Consider the following 15,503-nt stretch of genomic DNA (forward strand, 5'->3'; position numbering starts at 1 on the left):
ACAAAGTGTTTTTTTTGTTTTTACGTTTTGTTTTAAGATACTCCATAATTACAAATCTTTAAAAGTTTTCATACAAAAGGCACCATTAAAACAATAAACTAAAATATGTAACCAACCAACATTCAAAACAATATGTTACAAGAAACTATAAAAGTAAAGCATTTAAAAGTTAACCAACCAACATTCAAAACAATAAACTAAAATATGTATCAATACAACCATCTAAACATGAAAATAACAAATGTTACAAAAATCAATAAATGTCACCAAATCACAAATGTTTCCCAAAGTCACCAAATCACAAATGTTCCAAAAATCACCAAACACAACGCGTATTCTTGCACTAATCAACTTTTGAAACTAACAAAGTACCTTCTTTGATGTCATATTCAAATCTGCACTTATCACCAATCTGTAAATCATTTTCCGCCCTGAAATTTTTCCATTTTGGTAAACAATATCTGAATTTCAGTTCCGACAATTCACCATGAAGTTTCATTTTTTTTAAGACCTTCGGGATTGACCAAAGTGATTAGCATTCCTTCATATGCATCAATCTTGGTAGTAATGTGACCCGGAAGATGCTGTGAAAAGCAAATTTCAAATATATTATAAAGTTAAAATTTAAACAAATATATTTGTAAATAAAAAAGAAATTTAAAAATTCAATTTACCAATTTGTTGGTAACGTTCATGTGAAAGACGATTTTAGAGTCATCATTTTTCTTATCAAGATGAATTGGGTTTTGGGAGGAACTACCTTGATTGCTTAATTGATAGTTGAGAAACAGCTGATTTGGACCAGGAAGGATAAATTCTATGCCATCTTCATAAAATACATTAATATGAAATGTAAAATCTAATATGACTTCAAACACAACAAACGAACCACCTTTCAAGTTGGTTTGTATAAAAACCTCATTCCATCCATCCTCTAGCCTAAAACCCATTCCATCCCAATGACATGAAACGTTAAAAAACACTCTATCTGGAGCAATAAGCTCGAAAAGCAAATTCATGCAATTTTCACCAAATTCTTGAATCGCGTACCACTCTGGGAAATCCTGTTAAACATATTCATTAATAGACATTTGAATTTGGAAACAATCATTAAAAACAAAAATTAAAACTTACCAAGTAATGAACGTGTTGGTTTCTGACTGGAATGCATAACATTTTACCGGATTGATCATTTACGTTTCTTTTGAAAGTAATCATGTTCAACATAGATGTTGACTTAACCTCAAAAACAACATATGTTCCGGCTTCTATACAACATTCTCTTATTAATTTAGTCCAACCGGTTCCAAAATAAAAGTCATCAAGTACTTTGATTATAACTACAGAAAATGTTCTACCACTTAGATCATAAATCAAACAACAGCCGGTATTCGATTTCATGTCAGCAAACATTGGTTGAACAGCTTTAGGAATGAGCTATAAGTAACACAAAAAATGTTCTTAGAATCGTTGTAAAATGTTTCATACAAAAAAATTCCCATATAATATTAACATACCATCCTACTCATGAAATCGATGTCGATGTCTACCAGGAACTTAACTCCATTATTGAGATGTGGCATTTTTATGTCAGACGATTCTGTATGTTCTTACCAGGATAAGCGAAGTTAGAAGTCGATTTAGGGTTTTGAAGTAAAGGGGTTTTATCATTGAGAATGGTTTGAATTTTTATTTTATCTTTTTATTTTTTTCTACACATTTAATTATATATATATTTTGGTTTTTGTTTTATAACTTATTATATTTAACTTTTTAAAAAAATAGTATAAAAACATAGTCTTACTTTTAGTTTTTTTTACTAACATCCCGGTATAAATTTCGTTAAAAGTTGAGTTCGTTTAATAAATTGTTTTTTTTAAATAAATTTATATCCATTATTGAACCATTAGTAAGATGTTCTGGATAAGATTTACAAATTCATAATAGAGAAGCTCATAACATTCTAGTGTTATCATTATCATAATGAATAAGTATGTAGTTTTGTATCATTATCATCTTCTAGGTTATCATCATCACCATATGTGTTATGATGATCAACATCATAAAGTTATCATCATTATCATGTACTATAGTGGTTATCATCATCATAATCATCGATCACCGTCACCATGAAACGGCATCATCATCAGACGTGTGGGTATTCAACGTGGTCATTGTATAGGCTATCGTATTCGGTGTTGATCATACGGGTAACATATATCTCGTTATCAATGTCATCATCATCGTCAACAGCATCATAAACCTATTTCCATGTACGTGATGTAGTCAGCATCGTATGGGTTATCGTAAAAAAACGCCCAATATTAGCGATCACTGTCGGCACCATCTTATGAATTGTTGTCGTCATCAAACGACATCATCAGTCGTACAAGCTACCATCAGTATGACCATCGTATACGTTATCATGGCCATTGTCGATCATACGGGTTACATGTCATTAAACATCGGTGGCACCATCATCATCAACATATATGTGTGTGTGTGTGTGTGTGTGGGTCTGTGTGGCGTATTGTCATATAGGTACATATAATTGATCATCATCATATATATGTGTGATCATCATCATAGACATCATGCTCATTGTACGAGCTACACTCGCCATCGTATGGGTTGGTGTAAGCAAACCGTACCATATAGGTTAGCAGCATCATTATGATAACCACCACCAACCCAGGTTGTTATATCCATGTATTCATGTGGGTACCATTATATTAGCATTGTCGTCGTCATAATTGGGCCAAACATCATGGTCATCATACGGGATAGCACCGTTATCGTCTCATGGATTACATATCCGCAATCATACTACACACCACCTACTACCACCATCCACCAGCCACATTCGCTACAACGACCTCCAGCACCAACCACTAACCACACACCACAACCACCCACCACCACCACCCATCACACCTTCGCCACCACCACCACCACCCACCACACCTCTGCCACCAACACCACCACCACTTCCACCACCGACCTCCGCCACCACCACCCACTAATATATATATATATATACCCACCCACCACCACCACCCACCCAGCCACCCACCACCACCACCACCACCGACCTCTTCCAAAACAACCTACTACCCACCACCACCACCCACTACCAACCTCCGCCACCACCACCGACCGCCGCCACTACCAACCACTACCCAACACCACCACCACCGCCCACCACCACACCTCCGCCACCGTCCACCACCATCATGACCACCTGAACCCACCACCACAAACTAATATTATATATATATATATATATATATATATATATATATATATATATATTTGTATCGTACGATTAAAATTTAAAAGCACGCGTCTTCTTATAAAAGGGTCAAATAATTAACCAAAATTCAACCTCGTAAGTCAATATTTCTACTGTGAAGCACAATTATTCCCAATATTCCTTAAAACCATCGACGATTCGTTTCTACTGTGAAGCACAAGCACAAGACCGAGTGGTTTAATTATTCTGGAACGGAACCAAAATGAAGAACCCTAACTCATCTACTTCTGGAATGGAACTAAGGACGAAGCACAAGCACGATAGGTCTTAGAATAAAGATGGAGCAGGTGTTAATTTATGATTTTTTTTAGCGTTTTAGGTTTAAGTAATCTTAAAATTTAAGCATTTGTTTAAAGCATCTTACGTATTAAAGTGTTTTATAAGCTTGTTGTTGTAATACATAACTTTGTTTTTTTAAAATCTATGTATAATATTAAAGCATGTTATAAGTGTATGCTAAGCGTGTTATGGCTTTGGTATGAGAATTATCAATGTGATGTTTGATAAGAGTTTTCTGTTTCCTTGTGATTCGTGTTGTTATCCCATACCCCCATGTTTTATTGTATGTATGTGATTCAGTTGTCGAAAAACAAGACTGATAAAGCTAAGCATCTAAACGAGAAGAGAGATAAAATAAAGACTAAAAAAGTTGCTCCAGTGGTGAAAAAGGTGAATACAAAACATGTTGTGGAAGCAGACTCTAATTCAGACCTTGACACAAAAATAGACAGGTTGTTGTCAAAGCGTAAAGATGTGGAACACAGCACATCTGACCCGGACTTTCAGCGTCCGAAAAAGAAAGCCATTAAAGAAAAGAAGCCAGCCTAGAGGAGAAAACCTTTTGTTGAATTTGTAGACAAAAAATTAAAGAATAGGTGTGCACCTTGTAATATTGTTAATTCAGTGAAAGAAATGACCACTGTCCAAAAAACTTGTGTAGAAGAAATGGGTTTCGGGTCAATATTAAGACTTCAAGTAACCCAAACTCCAACAACTTTGGGATATTGGTTGCTCATGAACTATAATAACCGTTTAAATAAATTGAACATTGGGAGCGGTGTTATTAAGATAACACCACAAAAAGTACATGAAGTGTTGGGGATACCAATGGGTAAGATTTCTATTTTAGACAAGAGTAGACCAAGATTGGGGTAAAATGTTACTACAAATTTGTTCAAAAAGCAATTCCCGATAAATTCAAGAATAAGTATAAAGCATGTGAAAGACAAACTGGCGGCGGATCAAGGAGTTGGTGAACTGTTTAAGATTAATTTCCTTGTGTTGTTCAACACCTGTATAGGATTTGTGACAAAATCAACAACAGTCAATCAACGATTCGTCGTCGCAATTGACAAAACCTCGGATATTCCAAATATGGACTGGTGCTGCTATCTTATTGAAAACTTGAAAATGACAAAGGAAGAATGGAGAGATATCAACGCTCAATACGACGGTCTGATCACCTTCTTTGTGATGCTTTACACGCATGAATACCAGAAACTATATGTTCCATTTGAAACTCCCGTCACAACGCATGCAGTCAACTACATAACAACAACTACTCTTAATAAGATGGAAAAATACTTGGAGAATAACGGTCCTCCCTTAGAAGAAGAAGCTACTGAGGTTGTTGCTGCTGCTTCTATGAAATTTAGTGTTGACGGGAAGGGGATTGATACGGCTGCTGCTGCTCGTGCTGCTGTGATCGTTACTGTTGCCAGGAAGGGACTTGATGAGACTTCTGATGTGGTTGTTGCTGATACTGCTGCTATGACAGTTAGTGCTGCCGGGAAGGGACTTGATGAGACTGCTGTTGCGGCTGCTGCTGCTCCTGAAACAGATAATGCCGATCAAACAACTGAACAAGATTTGGATTATTATGTAAGCGTTTATTCACCTTTAAGTTTGCAATTCCCTATCATGCTTGTTGACTATTATTTAACTCCATTACAACTGGTTGGGATAAATTGAAAATGTTTTTGAATTAACAATAACTATATTTTCTTTTTATAGTCTTGGAATAAGGCAATGAATAAAAAGTTGATGACATTTAATAAAATTTGATCAGAGATCAACGAGTTGGTCCGTCAAGGAAAGGATAGACATCCATCAAATCACAATATATTTGTTAGATGTTGTGAATGGGAAAACAGTTTCAGTTATAATGTGGTCCCTAAAACACAAGATTCAGATGTTGGTGTTGGTGGTCCAGTGGCTGCTCTTAAAGGTATAAACTTATAATTATAATTAAAACGCTCATAAAACGCTTATGTTGTTATTTTAAACTTATTACATTTGTGTGATACAGTTGATTCAGATGTTGGTGTTGGTGGTCCAGTGGCTACATAAAAGGTATTTGGGCTAAAGTAATTATAATTATAATTATAATTAAAACGCTCATAAAACGCTTATGCTGTTATTTTAAACTTATTACATCTGTGTGATACAGTTGATTCAGATGTTGGTGTTGGTGGTCCAGTGGCTACATAAAAAGGTATTTGGGCTAAAGTAATTATAATTATAATTATAATTAAAACGCTCGTAAAACGCTTATGCTGTTATTTTAAACTTATTACATCTGTGTGATGCAGTTGATTCAGATGTTGGTGTTGGTGGTCCAGTTGATGCTCAAAAAGGTATTTGGGCTAAATTAATTATAAGTATAATTAAAACGCTCATAAAACGCTTATGTTGTTATTTTAAACTTATTACATCTTTGTGATGTAGTTGATTCAGATGTTGGTGTTGGTGTTGGTGATCTAGTGGTTGTCGAAAAAAATGATGCAGGTGATGCAGGTCAAGAAAAAATTTCTCATGCGCAGATATTGATAAAGTGGTTAATACAGTGGTTGAGTGGGCTAAAGAGGGTATTTAATTATTGTTAATACAGTGATTAAGTAAAATGATGTTTTGTGTAAACAATTATATTAGGATAACTTAAAATAATGGAGGTTAGCATATCTAGGAAGATAAGGTTGTAACTTGCAACTAGTTTTGCAAGTTGTTTTAAGATTATGCAGAATTTTTGTTGTAATGTTTTAGTATAAATAGGTAACTAAAGTGTCTTGTATAAGTCTGGTGGTTTAATCCCATTAATAAAAAAGCAGTTTTGTGACTTTGATTGCCAACAATTATAAATAAAAAACAAAAGGGGTTGAAGGCATTTAGTTATAGTTACAATTATTTTCAGTCAAATTTAAAATGAGTTGTTTTATGTTTAACAGTTGACACCGGATTGTCAACAAGTGATAACCTCATTACACTGAAATCTCCATATCTTCTGAGAGAGGTTGACGTATCCGCTAGTGTCATAGAAGATGAAGAAATAATTTCAGAGTATATATTTTTTGTCTTGAAGACATTTGGGAGGAGGTCTACAAGTCCACTCACACATACTCGTTCAAGGTGATCTTTGAAAGCTATTGTCCTGGCATTTATATAACAACCAATGCAATGGGTGCATTCACTGAACTAATGAACTATGAAGAAAAGAACAAATCTGTAGCATCACCGTTCAGATTCTTTGCTTCAAGCACTCTGCTGGTACAAATTAATCTATTTTGTTTGTACTATTAGAAAACGCTCAATAAACTCTTTAATAATCTGCATTTTAATTATTATACAAACAAGTGACCATTATGTTGAGTCAAGGGGTTACACATACAAAGAAAGACTGGATGTGTTTTCAGACAACATCGAAAAACAAATGACAATTTTTGGAATCAAATCACTCAAGGAGGTTGCTATAGTGCTCGTGCCAATTCTAAAACACGAACATTTCTTTGTGGTTACCTTTAATCTTCAAACAGGAGTGATAGAATTACTTGACAATAGTGCAAATAAAGAAATACCAGATGATGCAAAGTTTGAAAGCTTAGAAGAGAAATCAAAAGAAATTAGAGAGAATTTTGAATAAAGATACGAAAAGACTCCTGAAATACTAGTAAACATATATACATTTAACCCAAAAAACATACATACCTGTTATAAAAATTGTAAAAATACTTAAATTGCTTTCTATTTTATTTAGAAAAACGTCTTTTTCATGTATCTTAAAACAATCAAACACCCCATTGCTCAGCAAATCCAAGTAGCGACAATCAGTAGATTGAAGATGACATGGAGAACAAGAAATAATGGAATAGATTGTGGTATTTTTGCTATGAGACACATGGAGACATATGATGGGAAGAGACCATGGGGGTGTAATTTTAAAAAGGAAGGCCCTAAACAACAGAAACAGCTAAAAAGGTTGAGGTCAAAGTATTTTGCAAAATCCTCCTCTCGTGTGTAAACCAACACAGAAATACTCTTATCAAGAAAGCACTGCTATTCCATGAAAATAACGACACTCCTTTAACCAGAGATGATTTGATTGCTGAACTTAAGAAAAGGCAAAAACAAATTTGAATGATTTCAAAAATGACTGCTATGTACTTTAAGATACTTGTTATGTTATGCTATGTACATTACCACTTTGTAATGTTGAATCAATGTTTTAACACAAACATAAAATTTTATTATTACCAAAACACACATATAAATACACCATCACAAACATACAAATTTTATTACTACTAATCTCAGAGTGACACACATATAAACACACCACAACTACATCATAAATACTCATGAAACACCATCACATACTAATCTTTGAGTGACATAAGAAACTTCAACTTCAATTCCATTAAGCAATTCAGTTCAAGAATTGCCTTGCCCAAGGTTTTAACTGGTCAAGCTCTCTCTGTCCTAAATCAACCATAAACAAAACAGCAAGATCTCTGATAGTACTAGCGGGCATTCGAGTAAGAACTTTTGCAATGACATCCCTGGCATCCAAGTTGTTGCTAGTCTTTACAAATTCTTCAGTAAGAGTTTCCCAACAAGCTTTATCTGCCTCTATTTGATCCTCAATTTGCCTCCTGAGGGCATCCTTGTAGGATGTGGATGATGATGATGATGATGATGATGATGATGATGATGATGATGATGATGATGAAGAGCAATCCATTGTTAACTAAAAAAATAATATAAAATTATATAGGTATATGAGTTTCACAAATGTGGTGTATGTATATATAACCAAAAGGCTCACAGAAAAAACAATAGGGTGTCCCACGCTTGGGAAACGCTCACGGACGAATAGTAATTGTAATAAAAAACAAAAGGGTGTCCCACGCTTGGGAAACGCACAAACTTTTCTCATGTGTTTTTGTTTAATCTAGTGATTACTTGCATTTATATCGCCTGTCAAAATTAATTTGGAAAATTGATCACAGTTATACTCACCTGTAAAAAATCTTGGAAAAATATTATCGTAATGATAGCCTACATTAAAGTTAAGCTATATCTTACTAGATCTTACTATATCTTACTATAAATCAAACTTAATTTAATTTTAGGTCTATATATAAAGATAATAAAAATGTATTCTTCTGACAAAACTGTGAAGAACATAGTGAAAGCAAGGATGAATCTTGAGAAAGAGAAAGACAAAACTTTGTTGAAGACAGTCGAAGAGATTAGGGCTAGACTCGCATTTGAAAAATCAAAGACCTTCGACTCATGTAAACTCATGTTGTTTGAAGCAGACAATGAGTTTAAGGCAATGGCTGTTGATTATCAGAAACAACAGTCTGAATGCTATGACTCAGTGTGTGGGACTATGGTTGACACCATAACTACGGTGTCAACCAACATGAGTTTTAAGGAGATGGGGGCGGATACTGTAGACAAGGCGGAGTGATGGTGATGTTAGCTTTGCTGGTCTTGGTTTTTTTGTGATGTATTGTAATTAATGGTACTTTTTGTGATGCATCTTTTGATGAATGGTAAATATGGATTATCTTAAAATGCTTTCTTAACATGTTTTATGGATCATCTAATTGCTATCTCTTTCTTTGTTAAAGACGCTTGTGATACGCTTAGTAAATCGTAAACAACAATTTCTTAAATCTAAAAATAAAACAAAAAACACTTTGTAATCGATTAGGTTAAAATATGTTATATATTTGTTCAAACGAGTCTATTACGCTTGCAACACGCTAATGTACAAAGACATATATAAATATCCTAATACGCTAGTAACACGCTTGTGTACAACAACTGCTTTCTAAACCCTCCTATATATATATATATATATATATATATATTTATATATCTGGTTTTGTTTTCAATAAAAACTCCTTTTTCACCATGGAAGAAATCTCATCGCGGACCACAACATCCAGTAACAATCGATCTCAGGTTTATTGTTTTTGTGGTCAAGAAGCCATTCTAAGAACATCAAGGATCACCAAAAATCTAGGTCGGAGGTTCTACAATTGTGCATCTCAGGTTAGTGAAATTGCAAATAAAGTTGGAATTCATCTACAATTGTTGATCCTAAACTCTGTATTTTTTAACTTAGGGCAAAAAATGTGATTTCTTTACATGGTCTGATTGTGCTTTGTCCACAAGTTCTGATGTGTGCACAAGATGTATAGACATAATTCATATCTTGATAAGGTCAAATAAGTCATTAGAGGATCAACTTGCAAGGAGTGTAACTTCACTGATTGAATCAGAAACAAAGTGAAGATATTGTATTTTATTTGCTTCTTGTTGTTTTTAGGGCTTTTAATTAGTTTTGTAATTAAAAGCTAAGAAATTTTGTTATGATTTTAGACCAGCTATTATGATGTATTTTTGTGTTTCTGAACGGATTTAAGGTCTTTTAATGAGTAGTTTAGTTTGAGTGTTTTCAAAATCACAGTGTATTTATTTCACTAAAAAGAGGTTATTATAAAAAATTAATAAAAATATGTTCCCTACTGAGTTTCGAACCCGCGATATTTGCAATCTATGTTTAATCACAAGCGCCTCAACCGTTTGAGCTACACCCTAAAAACATAATAGAACCTCTTCTAATATTTATATAACGAAATGTCGATATTTAAAATTTTCATTTTTACCCGCCAATTAATCGACATATCTTCTGGAAGACAACCAAATCAATTAGTATTGACCAAATGAAATCTCACAATCTCACCAAACCCTAATAAATGATCTGCTAGTGTATTTATTGAACTCTCATCAATTAATTCCTACCAAACAGCTTCATTAATCTCAGGTGAGTACCAAATATTTTTGCTTTTGGTGTCATATGTAATAAAATGTCAGTTACATTTATTGACGTTAATTAGTATATATATATATATATATATCGTTGATGAAACACACTTAATAAAAAAATTCTTGGAAGATGGATAAGTCTTGGATGTCAGTTGGTGACAGGTTCAGTAAAGCATATAAAGATGGTGTTAAGGCATTTCTAGATTTTGCAGTTCGTAATTGCAAGGAGACATCACCACCAATTTATTTATCATGTCCATGTGTTTGGTGTGTGAACCACGTATCTCTTAGTGTAGACGATGTAGAACATCACTCGTACAGGTTTGGAATTGATAAGATTTATACTACTTGGATAAAACATGGAGAAGCCGACACCAGCATTCCAACTAATTATGTTAATAATACTGGGTTTGCCTGAACCTGCATTCCAACTAATTACGATAATAATACTGGGCTTGCTGACACCAACATTCCAACAGATGCATGTGAAACTGTAGAAATGGTAAATGCTACAAAAGACAATTTCAAAGACGACAAGAAGTATCAACAGTTTCTAGAACTACTTAATGACGTTAAGAAGCCCATGTATAAAGAATGTCCTGACTTCACCAAGTTGTCTGCATTAGTACAACTACTCAACTTGAAGAGCAAGCACGGGGTATCTCATAAGTTCGTTTATGAACTTCTGAAATTGTTGAAAAAGATGCTACCTGCAGATATAGAAATGGTAAATAATATGTATGAGGGCAAAAGGATAATGAAGGCAATGGGCTCAGGATACGAAAAGGTACATGTGTGTATCAACGACTACATTATTTACTATAAGGATTATAAGGATTTTGTAACACCCCGTAACCGCAGCGGAAACGTACACGGGATGCAACAGACACATCTGATATCAACAGCATTGCTTATAAAGAAAACACCACTACAATAATTTAAACGTATTACATTGTTCCGAGTTTCGTTACCGACTAGGCGTTATCACATAAGTTTTACCAATAGTACGTTAACATGTTTAAAACAAAATATAGACCCTTAAGCTTCCACAAAATAGCACACATCATCAAGCACGTATCACTCATTCCAATTTGGGTGTACCTAGAAAGCATGTAAAGAAAACGGGTCAACTACGAATAGTTGGTGAGTTTCACTAATTTAAATAAACCATGACAAATCATTTTAATAATCTTAAATTAATGGTGTAATTATGCTGAGCCTACAAGTGAAAACTCTGTTAACCCAGAAACACATTTAATAACCTCCGGGGACACTGTTAACCCTGAAACACATTTAATAACCTCTGGGGACAGTGTTAACCCAGAAATACATTCAATAACCTCTGGGGACACTGTTAACCCAGAAATACATTTAATAGTCTCTGGGGACACTGTTAACCCAGAAATACATTTAATAATCTCTGGGGACACTGTTAACCCAGAACACTGTTTCGGGCCTTACAATATTAGCAACTCAGACAATTACCATCTTAATACATTACCGTACGATTCCCGTACAATAAACATTATATAATACATTCATTTCCATGCGATCGGCATGTACTTAAACACTTTGATAAAAAAAAAAACATGCTTTCCGCCCCGGGAAAATATTTAAAACAGTTCAATAAAAAGGGGCTCGTGAAACTCACCTTTTTGTGAGCAAGATGTAATACTGTGAACAGCTACCGGCCCGGATCTGTAATACGATCCCTAAGTCGTTACTACACAATTTCTATTAATATATCTTAAATTCGTGTTAACCGGTACGTCTGGGGACACTGTTAACCCAGTACCGTACACGATCCGGGGACAATGTTAACCCCGAAACACTTCTCAGGACTTAGATTGTGATATCACTTAGAGTTCTTTAGTCAAAATTACCATTAGTTTGTTTTTCTCGTTTTGCGTGCCTAGCACGGTTATTCGTCTTTAAGTTTTCAAAGTGAGTTTGGCCACATACGACCCGAAAATAGTTATTGATATTTTAATTAAAGTGGTGAAATTAGAGCTCGGTTTAAACACCCCGTTTGGCCGCGGGGCCCGTTTCCGTCTTTAGTATACCGGAAACTGCTAAATCGGGTAAAATTACCCAAATCATCCGAATTACTTTCGGATGATTTATTTTTACTTGATTAACTTAGTTTCATGAAAATAGTCCATTTTTAGGGTTTTTATACACCAGTCAGCTCGCTTAGGCGAACTTTGCCGGTTTACGCGTTTTAAGCTTTAAAAGTTTGTTTTTATGTTCTGTTTAGCACAAATAATTATCCGTTTAGTCTCGGATCTTGAAATTTTGCACAAATCAGTTTTTGACAGTAAGGAATTTTATAAAAATATTTCCAGAATTAATTTTTATATTTAACATTTATTTATCTATTTTTAAACGTCATTTAAACACCAAATATGTCGAAAATACCAAACGACCTTAGAAAAATCCCAAATTTTTCTGGGATGACTCCTGCCATCCACATAGTTCCCAGTAATTTTTACAGAACCAAAAACTCATTTTTCATGCCATTTTTACCAAAACCGAGTTAGAAAACCCTAGATCTCGTTTTACCGAAAAGCCTACTTAGACTTCTCCAATGGACCTGAAATTTTGTGTGTGACTTTTATATGTTATAAAAATTTATCGGAATTTTTCCAGAATTTGTCATGATGTTTAGCTATTTTTCACCATTTTTAGCCAAAACCGAGCATTAAATTCACCAAATATTCATCCTTTATCCAAAAAATACCAAAATTTCACAGGTCTCATATTTTCATGTGTAGATCATCTCTGTGAAATTTCATGACCAAACTCTAAGTCTATCACAATCTGTCCAAATCACACAAATCATACGAAAACCCGAACTACCTTGTGTTTCTAGCTTTAGATCGCAAAGATCTTGCTTTCTAGCCTTTGCTAGCAACTAGATACAACACCTACAAGCACAACAACACCACGCCAAGCAAGTTATACCCACAATCAAGCCATTTCTTTCATGGTTTCGGTTAAGACATCAAAACAAAGATTTTAACCGTAAAAATTCGTTTTTGACTCTTTTAACTCCTTTCTTGGACCAAGATCCCTTGTATAACTTGTATACATCACTTGATCATGCAAGAATCGGTTTCATCTCGGGTTTTCACCCATTTTTCACTTGAAACCTCATTTTCTCAAGATTTTGGAATTAAAAACCAAGATTAAACCATAATAACATGTTTATACCTTATGGATCTTCTTAAAAAACAAGGGTTTTTGGTTGAATGTGTGGAGGATGGAGAGAAATGTGGAGTTGGGAGTTTAGAAAAAAGAAAATGAAGTGTGTGTGTGCACCATATGGACCGATCGGTCCTAGTATGGTGTGGGGTGGGGCCCACATCTCAAACCTTGGCCACACATTTGGATTGTGTAATCCGGATAATGTTGTGGATAATCTGGTTCAGTTCGTTTTTCGGTTAAACACTTAATTCGGCTTAAAACGAGGCTAAAACGGTCGTTTTTCGGCTTAAAAATAAAATTTATATAAAACCGATTTAAAAACCTTAAAAACTTAAACCATGGCATTTATTGACTTAACACATCATATTGTTGGTAATTGTGCATCTTTTTCGGCTTGATCGATCGTCTCTTGCTTGGTTTGATATTAAAGGTTTCGTTTATCGTACCGACGTACCAATAAATCAAAATCCTTTTTCTTGCTATAATTCACTTATCCCGTAGCCTTAATACTTCGTAAACCTTACTAAACATCATATATTTCGTCTATAATGTAATCCCCGATTCGATCGGGTTTCAATAATCGTTCATCGGTTAATCGTAATTCCAATACGACTAGCTATACATTCGAGTATGATTCGTACTGTGAATCTTATATACTCGTATAAACACATTATAATTCATATATTCGGTATTAAATAACACGTAAATAGTATATACCGGCTAGGGTATACCTGAATTTGCCGGAATCGTTACATTCTCCCCCCGTTACAAAAAATTTCGTCCTCGAAATTTTACGCGTCAACTACTTCCTTTTGAGGAAATAGGTGGGGGTATTTCTTCCGAAATTCGTCCTTTCGTTCCCATGTATATTCTGGGCCTCGTTGCGAGTTCCATCTAACTTTGACCAACGAGATCTTATTGTGTCTAAGTTGCTTGATTTTCCCGTCCACTATTTCTATGGGTTCCTCTACGAAATTAAGCTTATCGTTTAATTGGACACCCTCTAGTGGTAACACCGATGTCTCATCCGACAGACACCTTTTCAAGTTTGACACGTGAAACACGTTGTGAACTGCACTTAATTCATCTGGCAGTTCTAATCGGTATGCTACAGGACCGATTTTTGCAGTAATGTCGAATGGTCCAATGTATCTAGGGGCTAACTTCCCCGCCTTTCCAAATCTGACTACTCCTTTCCAAGGTGATACTTTCAAATATACTTTATCACCTTCCTCAAATGATAACGGTTTTCGACGGGTATCGGCATAACTCTTCTGCCGATCCCGTGCGGCCTTCAGATTGTTCTTAATTCAAGGATTTTGCTGGTCGTTTCCTGGACCAGATCTGATCTAATAACCTGTGTGTCGCCCACTTCAGTCCAGCAGAGTGGTGATCGGCACTTCCGTCCATACAATGCTTCGTAAGGTGCTGCCTTTATACTGCTATGGTAACTGTTATTGTAGGAAAATTCAACGAGTGGGAGATGTTGATCCCAATTTCCCTTAAAATCCAGTACGCATGCATGAAGCAAATCCTCTGGGGTTTGAATGGTTCTCTCAGACTGACCATCGGTCTGAGGGTGGTAAGCTGTGCTTAGGTTAATACGCGTTCCCAGCGCTTCTTCTACAGCTTGCCAAAGATTGGAGGTGAAATGGCTATCTCGGTCGGAGATGATTGAGATGGGTATCCCATGACGAGACACAATTTCATTTATATAAATCTGCGCAAGTCTCTCGGTGTTATAATTATTTCTAATCGGAATAAAATGTGCCGATTTGGTTAATCGATCCACGACTACCCAAATTGCATCATGTCCTCGGGACGTCTTGGGGAGATGTGTCACAAAATCCATCGTGATCTGCTCCCA

The sequence above is a fragment of the Bidens hawaiensis genome, unplaced genomic scaffold (genome assembly GCF_021521415.1).
Source record: "Bidens hawaiensis isolate Kalapana, Puna unplaced genomic scaffold, B.hawaiensis_p1.1 tig00033480_1, whole genome shotgun sequence".
Classification (NCBI taxonomy): domain Eukaryota; kingdom Viridiplantae; phylum Streptophyta; class Magnoliopsida; order Asterales; family Asteraceae; genus Bidens; species Bidens hawaiensis.